Source organism: Sphaerodactylus townsendi, linkage group LG09 (assembly GCF_021028975.2).
Source record: "Sphaerodactylus townsendi isolate TG3544 linkage group LG09, MPM_Stown_v2.3, whole genome shotgun sequence".
NCBI lineage: Eukaryota > Metazoa > Chordata > Lepidosauria > Squamata > Sphaerodactylidae > Sphaerodactylus > Sphaerodactylus townsendi.
In genome coordinates this window covers 10,025,619-10,044,462 of record NC_059433.1, presented here as the reverse complement: position 1 = coordinate 10,044,462, position 18,844 = coordinate 10,025,619, and the positions used below count along the sequence as shown (strand labels likewise).

Genomic DNA, 18,844 nt, shown 5'->3' with positions numbered 1-18,844 from the left:
GTGAAACAGGTGCTCATCATCAGGGGTGGAAAGTATAGATATTTTCCCACTCTCTCACTACACATAACTAGTAAGTTTGTCAGGAGAAGAAAAATGTGTGTTCAGGGAGCAGGAGATGGGCAGCGGTGATTTGCCATTGTCTTTTTTCATGTAGCAACCTCTGTCTTCCTTGGCAGTCTCCAAGTCAGCCAATTCAGGATGCTGAGTTTGTCAGAACTAGTCCCAAATTGGGGGCAAGGAAAGTATTGGGAGAACGAAGGAGGAGGCAAGGATGTTGCTCTTTATACCCTGCTTTTGTCTACCTCGAAGTCGGTTACATTTGCCTTGCCTTCCCCTGAACACAGCAGTCACCTTGTGAGGCAGGTGGGACTGAGAGAGTTCTGAGAGAACTTAAAGCCACCCTGCAGGCTTCATGTGTAGAAGTGAGGAATCAAACCCGATTCTCCAGATTAGAGCCTTCCACACATGTGGAGGAATGGGGAATCAAACCTGATTCTTCAGATTAGATTCCGCCACTCCTGTGGAAAAGTGGGAATCAAACCTGGGTCCCTTCCTCACATGCAGAATAATGCACTTTCAATGCACTTTGAAGCTGGATTTTACTGGGCGGAATAGCAGAATCCACTTTCAAACTATTGTGAAAGTGGATTGAATGTGCATTATTCTGCATGTGCGGAAGGGGCCCTGGTTCTCCAGATTAGTCATTCACTCATGTAAAAGAGTGGGAAGCAAACCCAGTTCTCCAGATTAGAGTCCACCCCTCTTAACCACTACACTGTGACAAAGAGGGTAGTTCTGTCCCACAACTCAAGCGTGACCAGGTTTGCGTCTAACGTTTCTGAACTTGGGGAAGATTCTGAGATGGGAGCGAGGAGAAGAACAGGTTTGGAAGTGTTGTGCTCTGTGTTATTATTATGAAAGTCTCAATGAATCACCCCGCAAGAGGAACACAGGAAAACATCCAGCCGATTTACAAGCTGGGGAAATGACTAGCTTCTTTCTCCAACCCCCCCCCCCCCTCCCTCCCTTTTCAGGGCTGCACAGATAAAGTGGGGCTCCTGGAAGTGAGAGCTCACGCCTGGTACAAGGGGAGTTCTTGTCATAGCACTCCCCTCTGTGCCCTCCCCTTTCATTCACTTGCAAATCACAGGATGCCTGGCACAGCCAATGCTCTCCCACCAGCACACACACGCACACGCACATGCACCCAGACACGTTGCTCCCCTACCTTTTCCCCCCACTCGTCCTTCCACCCAGTGAACATCGGCTGCAGGTCTGGGCAGCAGCCGTCGCTCTCCCATGTGCGAGGGACAGATCCGTATTAATCACGGGCTCGGAGAGGGAAAACCAATCAGGCAGAAGGTGCCTTTGGCTTTGATTTCCTGGCTGCCGAAGTTAAGTGATGCGGAGGCAGAGGAGGAGGGCGAGGGAGAGCGCGCCAGGCAGGGAGAGGCAGCGCTGGAGCTAACTGGGGAAGGAAGGAAGGAAGCCGCGGACCCGGCAGAGCAGCCAGGCGAGCCACTGGTCGCTTCCACTGGACCAGAGCAGGTGAGTGATTCTCTCGGGCTAAAGAGTTCCTGCAGCCAGAGGAGGCATGTCTGGGCTCCTGACCCGTCTGTTCTGCTTTTATTTCGCACTTTGGCATGTTCAGGGGACGGGGGGAAAGAAGGGATGGAGGCGGACGGCAAAGGGAAGGCAGCCAGGTGTTTCAGAAAGTTGGATCCAGACTTAAAGCGGGTTAAGCCGCAAACCTCCCACTGCAGTGGCGTGGGAGGTGAAGAGCTCGTGTCTCTAATCTGGAGGAACCGGGTTTGATTCCCAGCTCTGCCGCCTGAGCTGCGGAGGCTTATCTGGGGAATTCAGATTAGCCTGGGCACTCCCACACGTGCCAGCTGGGTGACCTGGGGCTAGTCACAGCTCCTCTGAGCTCTCTCAGCCCCACCTACCTCGCAGGGTGTTTGTTGTGAGGGGGGGGGAAGGGCAAGGAGATTGTCAACCCCTTTGAGTCTCCTGCAGGAGAGAAAGGGGGGATAGAAATCCAAACTCTTCTTCTTCTTCTTCTAAACAGACTTCATTGGATGTTGGTAATTTCTGCATTCAGTCTGGCTGCAGAACAGTTCAGGTGTATTTGGGACAGGGGAGGGGGTTGCTTGGGCTTGTTGGTTTTTTTTTTGACATTTCAGTTTGCCATTTCACCCACTTTTGTCCATCGTAGTTCATATCTCTGCACAGAAAGCATTCGCTGTCCTCTCCGGGGAATATTTTGGCCATCGCAGCTCCGTGTAGCCAGGGCTGTGATATTTGCCAAGGATCCAGGTAGAACTCAGGGAAAAGATAAACAAGGACTAGATTGAAGTCATTGATACTAAATGGCAGGTGGATCCTTTTTGAAAGAGGAAACAGGGAGAGGGAGAAGGAATCTGGATTTTTCATATGCTAGTGGGAGAAAAACCGGTCCGGACTGTACGTCATGCTAGTCTCAGAAAAAGATGCCGTAGGATTAGCTGGGCTTCAGTGTTCAAGCTTTCAAGCTCCACAGAACTCTTCCACAGGCTTTCTGCTCAGGGCTGTAGCTACTAAGTTGAAGACATTAAGGGCAAAGTCAGCAAGTGGAGGGGGGCAACCCACCCCATAGCCCCCCACAGACCACAAGCCCTTCCTCTACCTGGCGTACCTTTCTGTTTTTGAACAGGAAACAGAAAACAACTAGCTGAAGCAGATTTTTTAAAAAGAGTCTGAGACCTCTCGGGGAAAAAAAGTTCATTGATGAGTCCTCTTTTTTAAAAAAAATCAATTACACATGCAAGAATCTTACACAATGGCATCCCTCCAATTTCACAGATACCCAGGTCTTGGACAAAAAAAAAAATGATGAATGTGAATTGTAAAGGAAATCAATATCCTCTGCAGTCGTATGGGCAGCAGTCATCCATCCACTGGCAGGCAGGTTGAAATAATGGCTCAGGATAAAGAAAGAGCCAGAAGCCTGGGGATAGAGAGCGGCGGTTCCATTTGCACAGGCTAAGTTTGGGAAATCAAGGTGCTGATGAACGGTGAATGGGGCAAGACGGGGCAAAAGATTCAACTTCCTTTCATATGGCCGTAAGATCATGTCTCAGAGACTGTAAACCCAGGGTGCAGATATTCCAGTTTCTGACTGTACACTTTGAGGACATCTTTTATGTTGAAATCTGGAATGCCTTTCTCCATTTGAGCGCAGTTATTCATCATTTTAATGATGTCTGCCAACAATGTATGCTAATGATTACTACTTATGTGTAAGATGTTCAAAGGAGATTTTTTTTGGGGGGGTGGGGGTGGGGGTGGTTCCAAATAGTATTTCTAATGATTTGTATCTTATAAGCCCCATGCATCGACGTTCCAACCCAAACCAGGTTTTCCACACATGCATGAAGACTTGGGAGAGTAAATCAGATGCACATCTGAATGTGGAACCTGTTTGCATTCTTTCAGTGGGATGTATTCCAATTCAGTGGGAATGCGCAGCTCCGTAGACGTGCAGATAGGAATGGGCATTTGAGGGTCACCAACAATAATAGATAGCATTCTAAGGAGTATCTGATTCATACCAGGTGGTTCCAGTGTATGAACAGATGCCTGTTTTGTTTTACCTTCCCAAAATCAGGGCAACAGCTTAGTGGACTTTAAAAAAAAAAAGTTGCTCCCTTAAAGGAGACATTTTAGCAAATGTTCACATTCAGGTCCGCAATAGATCTCATGTACGTGTCATGAGACTGACAACCAAGCCACAAAGATTCAAGGATCGGCGTTGTACATATTATTGCCAAGTGATGTAAAGTTTTATTAGCAACAGTATAAAACTTTATACAGAGGCAAGCAGGCAGGCATGCCACACTGTCTGGTAGTCGTAAAAGCAGCAGGGAGTCCATCAAGGCTAGAATCAACAGTCTTAACTTGAAACCAGATAGACACTTGCCGGCACTATGGGCTGATACTTTATATAAAACTAGGGGTGATTCTTATTTTCTTTCTTCCCCAAAGTTTGCTTGGACCCGAACATCTGAAGTGGCACACAAGGGTGATGTAGTGTTACATTATTTTTGACACAGAACAGTAAACATTGTCACACGCCTGCAATAAAGCATGGATTCTACCGTTCAAAAAAAGAGAGACAAAATAAAGGGAAAACGAAACCCTCCACAGTTTTGAACCCCATTTTCAAAGAAGTAGTCTCTATATTGAATGGAGGTTTCATTGGCCATTCTGAGTAAGTAATGGGGTTGCATTGTCTTCAGGCTGATGACAATTTTACCCTCTTCAATCTATATCTTTGCAATCCTAACATGTTCCTGGGGAGAAGGGAGGCAGGAAAGGCACAATTCTGAAATAAATTAGACAGGTGTGAGAGAGAATTCAAACAAATTGGGTATATGGGTCCAAACACCAAACAACCAAACTAAAATCATGGTGCTCAGTATGGTCATAAACTCCATAACTGAATAGAACATTCTTTAGCAGCAGTGGTGTAGGGGATTAAGAGCTCTTGTATCTAATCTGGAGGAACCGGGTTTGATTCCCAGCTCTGCCGCCTGAGCTGTGGAGGCTTATCTGGGGAATTCAGATTAGCCTATGAACTCCCACACACACCAGCTGGGTGACCTTGGGCTAGTCACAGCTTCTCGGAGCTCTCTCAGCCCCACCTACCTCACAGGGTGTTTGTTGTGAGGGGGGAAGGGCAAGGAGATTGTAAGCCCCTTTGAGTCTCGTACAGGAGAGAAAGGGGGGATATAAATCCAAACTCTTCTTCTTCTTCTTTACCCAAGAGACACCTGCCCAATGTTTTATGAAACTCTTCAAAGGCTCTTATCTTTCTCTGAACATACTTCATTCATAACACAATGCTATTATGGATTCAAATGTTGAGTGTCAACAGCTGTCAAGGCTGGGTCATGATGTATTGTATCAAAACTTGGATGTATATTTAGGAATTCTTTCAGCAGCCCGCGTAGTTCATACAAAACCCTAAAACCTTACACCAGCTTTTGTGCGGAACGTAACAACATACACTTCACGAACGTTTATCCAAACAATTTAATCTGCCACTCAAGCCTCCGATTTTGGAGCGGGGGGACATCAAACAATAGTTGCTTGTTCATAAATAATGAACACCTCCACCTTGTATATTACCAGCATTTTGAAGATAAAGCTATTATGTGAAAGACCTTTAGCATTCTATTGTACGCAATTCTCTACTGTCTCCTGGTGAGGTTTATCTAAATCCCTGACAGTGGAGATAATTGCTTGTTGTAATTATAGTATTTCAATATGGGTATAGTGTTCTGTAGCTGTTTATGAAAATAAAACAGTACTTAGCATTTGACTACTGCTTTCGTGTGCTTCTCATGCATTGTCTTGGAAATTTTTTGCAGTCTTCTAGCGTAGGTTAACATGCTTTGCAGGTTCAAATTGAGAGACAGGCCACCTGTCTGTCATATTTTAATCCCTCCCTTCTTCCAGCAAGCTCCTAGCTGGTTTGTTCCTCTTCCATTTTAATTCTCACATGGACTGCCACCCAATGAGGAAGGTTAGGGTGAGAGAAAGAGCTGGTATGTGTGTGATGGACTCAGGATTACTTCTACATGGGAGCTGTAACTTGGGTCTCCCCATCCTGACAATTTAACCACAATAACAGCTCTTGCCTAATGAATGTAAGGCTCATTCCGCACATGCAGAATAATGCACTTTCAAACTGCTTTCAGTGCTCTTTGAAGCTGTGCGGAATGGCAAAATCCACTTGAAAACAGTTGTGAAAGAAGTTTGAAAATGCATTATTTTGTGTGTGCGGAAGGGGCCTAAGACTTGGAATGTTCTGGTTCACAGGTCATGTTGTATTAGCTTTTATGTTGCCATAAACTCTCACAAAAACCACCCCAAAACCTTTGACAATGGACAGCAGCCTTGCAAACTGGGTTCTGTTGTAACATAACCCAGTTCCATGGTACGTTTTTGCAGACTTAGTGGATCCCAGAAAATGGGCACTGATGCTAGGCAGCTCCCTCCAGTCACAGAATTACAACTGGGGTTAAAATAGTAACACTAAGGTATATACGGTAACCACTGTGTGAAAAGATATGAAAGACTTGAAAGATGGACGATGAGATTCAATTCCCCTTAAAATGTGCTGCCGACAGCCTGCCAAAATACGACCCTTGTCAAATGACAATTGCAGGTGTGATCCAGTTTGTTTGGGTCTTCAGGGATATTAAAAGAGATACTACTGATTTTCCAAGGTACACAGACTATTGTTATCCATCCATCATTTCTTTCTCTCTTTGTCAATGGGCAGACATCCAACTGGAAGTGAAAACTTGGTTAACAATTTACACCCAAAATGTAGTATGATAATTACCCTAGAGCACACAGGAAGGGGGGTGGGGCGAGGAGAGAAGAGAAGAGAAGAGAAAATTAGGATCTTAGAATCAGAAGAGAAATGCAGTTGCACCAACCTGATGTTTCTATAGCGTGAACATAAAGAAGAAAGCCCAGAAAGGAGAAACCGCAGAGCAGTCACCAAAGCCCGCATGGAGAATATTATTCTACCCATTCAAGAGTCCCTTCTGAACCGATGAGACTTCAAGCAGGTGCTCTATGAAAAGGCTATACACAGATACACAAATATTTGATCATGAATAATTGAGCAGAGACAATGAGTACATTTTGTGTTCGCAAAAGAGCTTCACAGAGAAGTGGCTTTTAGGAGACGAAGTGGAGTTATGCTCTCCTAGGCATGTGGACTTCCACAGGTTTAGATGGGTATAGCAGAGTCTTTTGGTTTCATTGCAAATACCGGATTTCTGCAAAAAAGGGGGAATGCAAAAGTAAGAAAGAAGACATGACTCAGCAATCTGTGCAAAGAGGACAGTAATAATAAACAACATGCTGGCAAGACATTATTTTCACAACAGTCACTTTTGGGAACCATACTCTGATACCTTGTGAGTTATTTATATCCCCCCCCCCCATCCCAAACCGTGGGAACATGAGGCAGATTTCAGAATACTTCTGAGTTCTTCCTTTTCCCAGAATGCTCAAGCAGAAAGTGAAGGGAATATCTTTGGTGCATATGTTATTAACAAAACCAGAGTGCTGAGAGGAAGGATGGTAAACCCTGCCCTCTCTTACATGCAAATTCATTTCATTTCTTCAAGCAGTTTTCTTGGAGCCCAGGGGACATCTGTTATGGAGTCCAGCTAGAGAAAAAAATGCTTTCTGTCCCATGGCGTGATGTCATTTCTGCCTGTTTGCCACCTTTTACAAAGTGTTTTCCAGTCCCTGGAAGGCAGATGGACCTGCAAGTCCTACAGAAAGAGGAAATGAGCAATCCATAGCCTCTTCACTATCTCCCCATCTGACATGCCTGTCTGCCAGAGGATGCTAGCAAAGGGGTGCTGTGTGGTTTCCGGGCTGTATGGCCGTGTTCTAGCAGCATTCTCTCCTGACGTTTCGCCTGCATCTGTGGCTGGCATCTTCAGAGGATCTGATAGCTGTGGCTGGCATCTTCAGAGGATCTGATAGATACGATAATTCGACAATACGATGCTAGCAAAGTTCTTTTGTCCTGTGCCTGTCTGGCGTATGTACAGTTTCAGTGAATGAGATAAACCCAGCAACTAGGGCCCAGAATGAGAATGAGAAATCACTCCTATGGATATTGACATGGCGGAAAGTGGAAATGCTGAGTACAGAATTGCCAGCTGGGATGATTCTGTTTAGGAGGACATTTTCCATTGGATAGTGTTCCTGCCACTCACATATCTGCTGCTGCTGAACAGTTCTCTCTTCTTGCTACCCCAGCCCTTCCAACTACAGAAGATGGCAGAAAAAAATCATCAGATAAAAGGTCTCTACCTTGCTTCTCTCACACTAAATATTAGGGGGGGGGGGGTAGATTCAGCCCCCTTCAGAACTGGGTCCAGCCGCACATTCCTGTGAATTAAAGTTCCAACTGCACATTCCTGTTTATTAATAACGCTGTTCATGATAACCCCATAAAAAAGGTCCATAGGGACTGCTTAGTTGCTTAGTTGATGAGGGCATGTGTGACCTCAACCACTTTCAGGAACCAGCACTGCCTTTTCAAATAAGAGGCCCCTTCCGCACACGCAAAATAATGTGTTTTCAAACCACTTTCACAACTGTTTGCAAGTGGATTTTGCCATTCCGCACAGCTTTAAAGAGCACCGAAAGCAGTTTGAAAGTGCATTATTCTGCATGTGCGGAATGAGCCGCAGATAGGAGTGGCCTCAGCTACTCAATGTAACTTGAAAATGTAAGTATGTGTGTACAAATGCTGTCAAGTCACATGGACACCTAGCAGGGTTTTCAAGGCAAGAGGCTTAGGCGTCTTTGACACATGCAGAATAATGCACTTTCAATCCACTTTCACAATTGTTTGCAAGTGGATTTTGCTATTCTGCACAGTAAAATCCAGCTGCAAAGTGCATTGAAAGTGGATTGAAAGTGCATTATTCTATATGCACGGAAGGGAGCTAAAAGAGGTGGCTTGCCTTCCTATGCATAGCGACCCTGGTATTCCTTGGTGGTTCCCCCACCTAAGTACTAACTAGGGTGATATTGCTTAGCTTCTGAGATCTGATCTGATCAGGTTAGTCTAGACCATTCAGGTCAGGGCAAGACCTATGTATTCTTGGCTTAACACAAACAAAGGCTCATTCCGCAAATGCAGAATAATGCACTTTCAAACTGCTTTCAGTGCTCTTTGAAGCTGTGCGGAATAGCAAAATCCACTTGCAAACAGTTGTGAAAGTGGTTTGAAAACGCATTATTTTGCATGTGCGGAAGGGGCCATTGTGTTTTGACTAGACTCTTATTCAGAAGTATTATACAAAAGAGCACCACATTATTTAGATTTCTAAAGATATATCAAAGATACTAATGCAGATACTCATACTTTTCAAAATCTTAGCTTGACCTCTATAAATTTTGCATACAACCAAGTGTGCATCAACTAAATTATCCAGCTTGTCCACTTTGGGGCTTATTAAAACATGCCAACAGCAAATTCAGGATCCAAGATCATGTGAGTGGGAGAAAGGGTCTTGGAATAACTAGAAAAGGCTAACAAGAACTAGGCTGTGGTGGTGGTGGTGGGATACTAACCTTCAGAGCTGCTACGTCAGAGGAGAGAGATGCATTCCACAGTTTAACAGTTTACCATTCTAAATGCCCCTTTGGGTCAAAGAACAAAAAAAATGTAAGCCACTGATCTCAGCAGCAGTGCCATCCGAGTGATGAAGGCCGAAGAGGCGGGCAGGAGCTCTGGCATCTACAGAGATTCATCACAGGAGGAAAGGAGAAAGCAGGTCTAGTTCATTGGATCATGCTTCGAAGCTATCTCCTTCCAGTTGTGAAGCGTAGCTTATTTGCTTCGCTGATCTGGAGTGATCTGATCTGTAAGCATCTTATTTTCCACCAAGGCTGACAACTCCGCACGTGACTCCGTGTTCTGATTTACACATGCAAAATTGGGGAGGGGCATGGAAATAGATGCCAAAGTAACTTGGGGAAAAGTTCCTTTCCCCCTTTATTTTCGCTCTTTCATTTTTCATTTCATTTATTGGTTTTATATGTCACCGCTTCTCCTGTGGGCTCAGGGCGCATTCCAATATTTACATAAAATACAATATCAGGTTAAACAGAGAGTTATCATCCAGCCATTAAAACATTACTAAAACTAGACAGTGGAATCAATTTCAATAAAGGCAGGGTACCATGAGAAGAGAAAAGGATGAAGAGGATGGAATAAAATGAAAATAGAGTACACTAAACATAATTTTAAAACGATGGGGAAAGATGAGGAGGTATACCTTCAGATAGAATCCTTTCAATTGGCTTTTCTGTACAATTCATGGCTCATTCCGCACATGCAGAATAATGCACTTTCAAACTGCTTTCAGTGCTCTTTGAAGCTGTGCGGAATGGCAAAATCCACTTGCAAACAGTTGTGAAAGTGGTTTGAAAACGCATTATTTTGCGTGTGCGGAAGGGGCCCATGTAAAACATTTTCAGGCAGGAAATAAAACATTTCCTCCATGGAGTTCCACCTTGTTTTTACCCCCAAACATTTTAGTTCCAGCCTCAAAACATTTTATATGAATTGCCTTTTAAAACGGTTCTCTGGTTGAAACATTTTGAAAATGTCTTCAGTTGCTGTGCGATCTACATGACTACATTTCCCAAGCTTCTCTGCTCCTCAAACTCCCTTCTCGGCACCAATTTCTGAGCTCTCTCAGTTCTCCCTTGCCTGTTTATTAGACGAATTTAGCTGTTTTTTTTATCGGGGGGGCAGTCTTTAAATCATCGAGTATATGAGAAGTATAGAATGCAGCACGAGGATGTGAAGCATCGAAGCATCAACCCAACACAGAACTAAAAAGAATAAAACCCAAAAAACCCAAAAAAAGGCAAAGTGGGGGTAGCTTATGTAATGGCGGCCAAGAATTCTTCAAGCGGGTGAGCACAAACAAAAGGAAGGATTGAAAATGCTTTACAGACGTTTTATGACATTTGTGCAGAATGGGTCCATGTGTACTTCTTGCATATTGGCATGAACCGTAAGTGTAAGGGAGGGTTCTCGAGAGCACACTTAGTTTATATAGAATGTTGACTTAGAATAGTGTGGATGCTTTGATCTTTGCATGGAACTGTAACTAGATGCAGGCATTTCTGCGCATGCAGCTGCATGATCAATACCATTAACGGATTATCGGAACTGACTGTGCATGCGCAGGTGCAATACATACAGGTGAATATGATGGAGTTTGCATAGCTACATGAGCCAACCAGACTGGACAATGTGATGATGTCACCAAAGAAGCATTTAGGCCCCTTCCGCACATGCAGAATAGTGCACTTTCAATCCACTTTCACAATTGTTTGCAAGTGGATTTTGATGTTCTGCACAGCTGCAAAGTGCACTGAAAGTGCATTGAAAGAGCATTATTCTGCATGTGTGGAAGGGGCCTTAGTTTGACACCATGCATGTCATGACTGTGATCTGTTTGAATACCGATCACACCTGTTTGAATACCGATCGCAACTGTTTGAATACCGATCGCATGCTGAGTCATGTTGGGAATATTAACCACTGGGGTTTTCAGTTCAGGTTTTGTTGTGCTAATTGTGAACTTGCATCTCTTATGGTTCTGCCAGTCTGCTGTCACTTCAGTATCATTTGTTTTGTTCCTAATAGGAAAAGGCTTCCTCTGAGCCCTATGCTAATCAAACAGGGATCACATCATGAACATGTCATCAGATCTGACTATGTGATATTTCATTGAAGGCAATCAAAAAAGCTCTCTCTCTTTGCTATCATTCTGATGGGGAGGGTGCATGCATCACTGACTGTCTCGGGGCGGGGAGGGCGTTACCCTAAGTAGGCCTAAGTCCGAGAGATGAGTAAGCTGAAAGCTGCTACCAGATGACTCCAGCAGGAAGAAAGCTGGGAGGAGGGGAGAGAGGAAGAGGGACAGTCATGGAAATGCAACCAGATCTAGATTCTTTGTTGGGGGGAAAAACCGCAACCCCCCCCCAAAAAAAAATGAAGAAGAAGAAGAGGAGAAGGAGGAGGAGGAGGAGGAGGAGGAGTAGTTTGGATTTATATCCTCCCTTTCTCTCCTTCAGGAGACTCAAAGGGGCTTACAATCTCCTTGCCCTTCCCCCCTCACAACAAACACCCTGTGAGGTAGGTGGGGCTGAGAGAGCTCCGAGAAGCTGTGACTAGCCCAAGGTCACCCAGCTGGCGTGTGTGGGAGTGCACAGGCTAATCTGAATTCCCCAGATAAGCCTCCACAGCGCAGGTGGCAGAACTGGGAATCAAAACCCGGTTCCTCCAGATTAGATACACGAGCTCTTAACCTCCTACGCCACTGAACTGACTGAAATGGTGAGACTGAAATCAGATGTTGCTTTCACTATTTGTGGGGAAGGGATTCCCTAACTCACCATCAAAACATTTTCTTTCCCCTGGGCTGTAGTTTGAGACTTCATCTTGGTCCAGAGAGGCTGGGTTTCCTTCCTGATTCTGTGATGAGGAAATTGGGGCACTGAATATTTTCTCATTCCCACAAGAAAGAGAAAGAGATTTTTTTTGCGGGGAGGGGTGCTCTACCATGTTTTTAAAAAAGAATTTTAAAACTAGCCTCTGTGTTTGTCTGGAATTCTAGTACATTTTGCCGTTGAGCTTTTAAATTGTCAGTTTCTCTTTGTTCTTTTCCATCTGGGTATTTACTTTAACAAGTTCACTCTGGAATTGCTTTCTATTTTTAATACAGGCTTCTTCTTCTTTGGAACGCCTGATTTTTCTTATCAAGGTGCTTAATTTCCCAACTTTTTTTTCCTTTTAAGGCTGGGCAGTTCCTCAGTTTTATTAGTCTGATCTACCCATTGTTTCCCGGCCTAGGAGGACATGGCTTGGGGTTTTGGTTCTCCTTTGTAACATTGAGCTGAGCAGTAATGAGCAACAGAGGCTCCTTCCGCACATGCAGAATAATGCACTTTCAACCCACTTTCACAATTGTTTGAAAGTGAATTCTGCCATTCCACATAGTAAAATCCATCTTCAAAGTGGATTGAAAGTGGATTGAAAGTGCATTATTCTGCATGTGCGGAAGGGGCCAGAATGAGGTGCCATATTTGTTCCAGTTTTGTTTGGTTTTATTTGTTATTTGGAGTTCATGCCACAGAAAAGCCCTGTGTTTGTCTCATTCCACACCCTTTTTCGTGGGAGGAGAATTGGTAAAGAGGTTTTTATTCTGGGGCCTGTCAACTTTATTTTGCTGCTGAACTTGATGACTGGAATAATTACTGAAGCCAGAATGATTTTGCAAATAATGGTTAGAGCTGGAATTGTTTGGGGGATAGTTATTAGAAGAGGACCTGTTTTGTGGCACATTCCAGCATTGTCCTCCTCCATTTCGCGGCTTGTCTCCACCCTGGGAGTTGTGATTTCTCCAATCACTACGTGGCTGTGAGGCGCGATTGCCTCCGTTTCTGTGCTTTGATATGTTAGGATATGTTACTGGCTGGATGGACCCTAGAGTTTTCTGGGGTGTTTTCTGGGCAGGCTTAAGGGTTTTTTAAAAAGGTCTCCTATCCCCCCCCCCAAAAAAAAGACAACTTTTCAAATGTGGTTTCAGCAACTGAGCCAAAGAAAGTTAGCAATGTCTATGGTCACTTTAGCCTGGGAGCATAAAGTATATGGTTAAATTCATTGTCCTTGAAATCATATATGTGCTGGTAGGCTGTGACCTTCTTTGTTGGAATGGTAAGGAGCTTTTTGCTGGAGCTTCATACCACAGGATTGTTTCCTAGAGCCTGGCACTCCATTTCACTGAACATGTGTGTCGTTTGGTCCAGAGCCAGGGGTAGGGAACCTGCGGCTCTCCAGATGTTCAGGAACTACAATTCCCATCAGCCTCTGTCAGCATGGCCAATTGGCCATGCTGGTAGGGGCTGATGGGAATTGTAGTTCCTGAACATCTGGAGAGCCGCAGGTTCCCTACCCCTGATCCACAGTAACATGTATTGAGCCCTATGGGGTAGGGCAGGGCAGAGGTGGGATCCAGCAGGTTCTCACAGGTTCCCGAGAGTAGGTTACTAATTATTTGTGTGTGCCAAGAGGGGGTTACTAATTGGTGATTTTGCCACATGATTTTTGCCTTAGTTACGCCCCTCCTTTCAGCAGTAGCATGCAGAACTTGAAGAAATCTAGCAGGAGGTGCACCGGCGTGTGTGGCAGCCTGCGCCTGCGTGCATTAGTTTCCCACCCAAGGACCTGCGCAGCAGCTGCATCCTTGCCACAGCCCCGCCCAGGAATGCCACACCCCCGAAATGCCCGGCTACTGCCCCGTCATGCCCCGCCCAGTTTGAATCCCACCACCATGGGAATCTGTTACTAAAATTTTTGGATCCCACCACTGGGCAGGGTATAAACAAACCAACAAACCATCAGGAGAACTCTGGTAGCTATGACCCACTCAACTGTGGTGGCATCAGTCCCAAAGGTACAAAGCCAAATCAGCTCGGTGAGATCATTTCCATCTGCAGAAGGGTGAAGATGAGAAACAGTCATCGGCCACGCAGACCCAGCATCTCTGTCAGAATGCTTTACGAGAAGAAAAGTGAGATTCAAGTCCGGTAGCACCTTAAACTTTCCCAGAACATACAGCTTCTCGTGAATAAACAAAGAGAAAGGGGAAATAGGCGTACTTTTGGGGTGTGGACATTGAAAGAGAGGCTGAGGAGAAATCCACTACAGCTGTTACCTAAACTGGAATGTCAGGGAAGACTGGAACTCTTTTTTCCTGTGCCTGAAGTAGGAATGTGTTTGAATTTATTATCCCTGCTGTTTTCTCCTTAAAAACCCTGCTGTTTTTTCTCCTGGAAATCTCAACTTTGCTCTTCCTCATGCAAATCTAACTCATGATTCTTCATTTTCAATTTGCTAGAACCATTTTAATATATAAAAAACTATGTATAACTATATAAAACCATGTGTGTGTATGTGTGTATACACACACACACACTCCTTTTATATATATATATATATATATATATATATATATATATATATATATATATATATATATATATATATATATATATATATATATATATATATATATATATATATATATATAAGTATAAGGAGGAGGAGGAGAAGAAGAGTTAGATTTATATCCTCCCCTTCTCTCCTGTAAGGAGACTCAAAGGGGCTTATAAACTCCTTTCCCTTCCCCACTCACAGCAAACATCCTGTGATGTGGGTGGGGCTGAGAGAGCTCCGAAGCACTGTGACTTGCCCAAGGTCACCCAGCTGGCGTGTGTGGGAGTGCACAGGCTAATCTGAATCCCCCAGATAAGCCTCCACAGCTCAAGTTGCAGAGCAGGGAATCAAACCCGGTTCCTCCAGATTAGAGTACACCTGTTCTTAGCCACTATGCCACTGCTGCTCCTATATCTATATATGTATATATATTTGTGTGGCCCTTTCCGCACAAATCACCTGAAATGTTTGAAAAATATTTTCAATCCACGGTGATGCCTGTTCGCACACACCCCCTTGAAATGATTCATGGCTGTCATTACATTTTTCCCTTTTTTAATTGTGTCGATGAAAAGATGATTCAGTGCTGCATAGCTTCGTGCTTCCATTCTCCATACCTCATATAACCGAACCCTTGAAGATTCCCCCCCTGAAACCCTCATAGATATGATCAAATAAACAGCAGAGGGGAACAGAGAGTGAGCTCAGAAAATGGCGCAGAGGATGAAGTTTGGGATCAGCAGCAAAGTGTGGAAAATGTTTTAAAGAGATACCTTGGCATTTACTATAGGTATAATTTGTCATGGTCCTCAGAGCGACTAGCAGTAACTACCTCGGCACATACCAACGTGACAGCAATATATCGCTTTTTTTATAGTAAAGGCAATCAATACATTCCCTGCGGCTTTGAAGAAGTTTTTGAGGCTAGGGATTGGCTCCTTGCTACTGTCACCGGTTCCCCATTTGGATTTCGGCAATAAAATAAAATCATTTTAATTTATTACATTCCAAATTCCTTTGGAAACTAATGGGGCTCCCTAGATGTGTGTGCCTTATGCATTGAAAGATGGGCCAGTAAACAAACTCTAGAAACCTTTGGCATGGATAAGGGCCATAAAATACTGGCTACATATACATTTTCTAGTGGGATCCAATAGCTATATTCCCTCTCTGTTATCAGATCCACTTTATTTCAGAATGGTATATTTTGATCTTTAGAAAGGTTGAAGCCATTGGTTTCCCCTTGGAATCACTCCTTATGCTCACAAAGGTGGGAAGCCCTCAGACTAGTTAAGAATAGGCTCTTGGATCTTTGATTTTCATAATTTGACTCCATGCTGCCAAGACAAACCTGTTCTCCGAACAGCCATTATATAATCCCATGAAGTGGAATTATGGCAGCATATCTTCATCTGCTGATAAATTCCACCCAGAGGAGAGCCTTGGCTACTGCAAGGATGTAATGTGCTGCCATCAGCTCTCTGGCTGGAGTGGAAGATTTCTGGGATAATATGGGAACGCTTCTAAAAGAGCTTCTGTTCATGTGATAGGACTCACGGCAAGTTGAAACACACTTGGCCATTCTCTTTGTTTCTATGCTCCTAAATACAATAAGATAACGCATGAAATACATGAATTCCATTTTCTTGAAATGTTCTCAAGTGGCATGAGTGTTATAAGATACCCAATCTCCCTGAATCAGCTCTGATGTGCTTCCTTTTGTGAAACTTGTTGCAAAATTTTATAGCATTGGAAATTAGTAATTTTTAGCACTTTTAACTGTATTTCTTAACCTTGTTTTGTTTTAAAACTTTGTCCCGTTTTATATGCCAATAAAGGCTTGTGTAAGACTGTGTATTAAAGAGATTGCACAGCAGCGAAACTTGTTTTAAAAATGTTTCAGCCTAAAGAATCATTTTTAATGTATTTTAATGAATTTTAATGTCTCATTGTACACCGCCCAGAGCCCTTCGGGGGTTGGGTGGTCTATCAAGCAATAATAATAATAATAATAATAATAATAATAATAATAATAATAATAATAATAATAATAATCTCCTGATGTTTCGCCTGCATCTGTGGCTGGCCTCTTCAGAGGATCCTCTGAACATCAGGAGAAAATACTACTGGAACACGGCCGTACAACCCGGAAAACCCACAACATTCTAGTGATTCCGGCCACAAAAGCCTTCAACGATACATCTTTAAAAAGTTTGAACAGGCAACGGGAGACGTTTTGAGAATGTTTCAACCAAAGAACAATTTTAAAAGGACAATCAGGTAAAACATTTTGGGGCTGCCAAATGACTCATTTGGGAGTAAACACAATGTGGAATTCCAGGGAGAAAACATTGTAGCTCCTGCCTCAAAATGTTTTAAAGGGTTTATTTAGAAAGGGCCTATAACAGATTACAGTCAGAGAGACAGAGGCAGATGACAGACAAACGCGCACACGCACCAGATGCTTCAATGAAACAAAAATCTGAGTATCATATTCATAATGAGAAAAATCATAGCTCATTAGGTATGCCGGCAGACTGGCATTTCTGGCATTTCTACCCATGCTAAACAACAAATATGCAATTCCTATTAGATTTGAAAATTGAAATCAATTGCACAGGTAACAAACAGCCAACAAGTTCCCATTTCCTCCTCATGAATAATGCATCTCGTCATTCTGTGTCAATCAATGAGACTTGTAAGTGTATGCTTCGATTGTTTTGTATTAGAGGTTTCTGCAAATGGGAGGTGGGAGGGGAAGCGACATTTTATTGCCAGGGCCCTCTGTTCTCCCAAATCTGCACAGCATGTTTAATTCATTTTCTTTCTTTCTTCCGTACCCTGTCTGTTGGGTGTGACATATGATCTAGAAGATGAGATGGGATATAATACATGATCTTTCATATGAACAAATAAACCAGAATGGTAAATCCTAAATCAAATAATGGTCAGCTCCATCTTTTTAAAAGGGTGTTTCAAAAGAGGCACATTTTTTTTTTTAAAAAAAAAGAATAGGTGCATGGATAGAACTACTTAGTGCCGTGGTGGCGAACCTTTGGCACTCCAGATGTTATGGACTACAATTCCCATCAGCCCCTGTCAGCATGGCCTGATGGGAATTGTAGTCCATAACATCTGGAGTGCCAAAGGTTCGCCACCACTGACTTAGTGAAACAAGGAATGTCTGCAGCAAATAATTGGTTTAATGCAAGGGTAGGGAACCTGCGGCTCTCCAGATGTTCAGGAACTACAATTCCCATCAGCCTCTGTCAGCATGGCCAATTGGCCATGCTGGTAGGGGCTGATGGGAATTGTAGTTCCTGAACATCTGGAGAGCTGCAGGTTCCCTACCCCTGGTTTAATGGGTCCATGTTGTGCTAGTGAGCATCCCCCTCTGTGGTACTGAAGACTTCCATGGTCTCAGGCTATTCTACAAAGATATACAGTTATAGAATTACAGAATCATGGAGCTGGAAGAGTCCATAGAGGCCATTTAGACCAACCCCCTGCTCAGTGCAGGATCAGTCTAGAGCATCCCTGACAAGCATTTCTCCAGCTGCTGCTGTAAGGGGAGCTCACCCTGAGAGCCAGTGTGGTCCAGTGGTTAAGAGCAGGTGCACTCTAGTCTAGAGAACTGGGTTCGATTCCCCACTCTGCCACTTAAGCGTCAGAGGCTTATCTGGTGAACTAAATTAGCTTGTGCACTCCAACACATGCCAGTTGGCTGACCTTGAACTTGTCATAGTTCTTTGGAGCTCTCTCAGCCCCACCTATCTCACAGGGTGTTTGTTGTGAGGGGGGAAGGGAAAGGAGTTTGTAAGCTCCTTTGAGTCTCCTTACAGGAGAGAAGGGGGGATATAAATCGAACTCTTCATCTTCCTCCTCCTCCTCCCTAGGCAGTTAATTCCACTGCTGAACTACTCTTACTGTAAAAAAAAATCAGCTGCTACCATTTTGCCTGCAATGTATACCCATTATTGAAAGTGCTATCCTCAGCTGCTAGCAGGAACCGCTCCCTGCCCTTCTGTAAGTCACAACCTTTCAAATACTTAAAGAAAGCAGATGGGTCCTCCCTCAACCTCTACTTTCCCAGACTGAACATCCCAAAGTCCTTCAGCCATTCCTCATAGGCTTGGTCTCCAGGGCCCCTTCCACACACGCAAAATAATGTGTTTTCAAACCACTTTCACAATTGTTTGCAAGTGGATTTTGCTAATCCGCACAGCTTCAAAGAGC

At 43.9% G+C, this 18,844-nt stretch overlaps 1 protein-coding gene across 3 annotated transcripts in view; it reads left to right on the top strand.

Moving 5' to 3' along the window:
* Positions 1-1,234: 1,234 nt before the first annotated feature.
* LOC125438895 (cadherin-9-like) overlaps positions 1,235-18,844 on the top strand; it is a 226,358-nt gene continuing 208,748 nt past the window's right edge. For all 3 annotated transcript variants that reach the window (XM_048507565.1, XM_048507567.1, XM_048507566.1), the window contains exon 1: positions 1,235-1,548. The gene's annotated coding sequence lies outside the window, so the exon portion shown is untranslated. The remainder of the gene's footprint in view (positions 1,549-18,844) is intronic.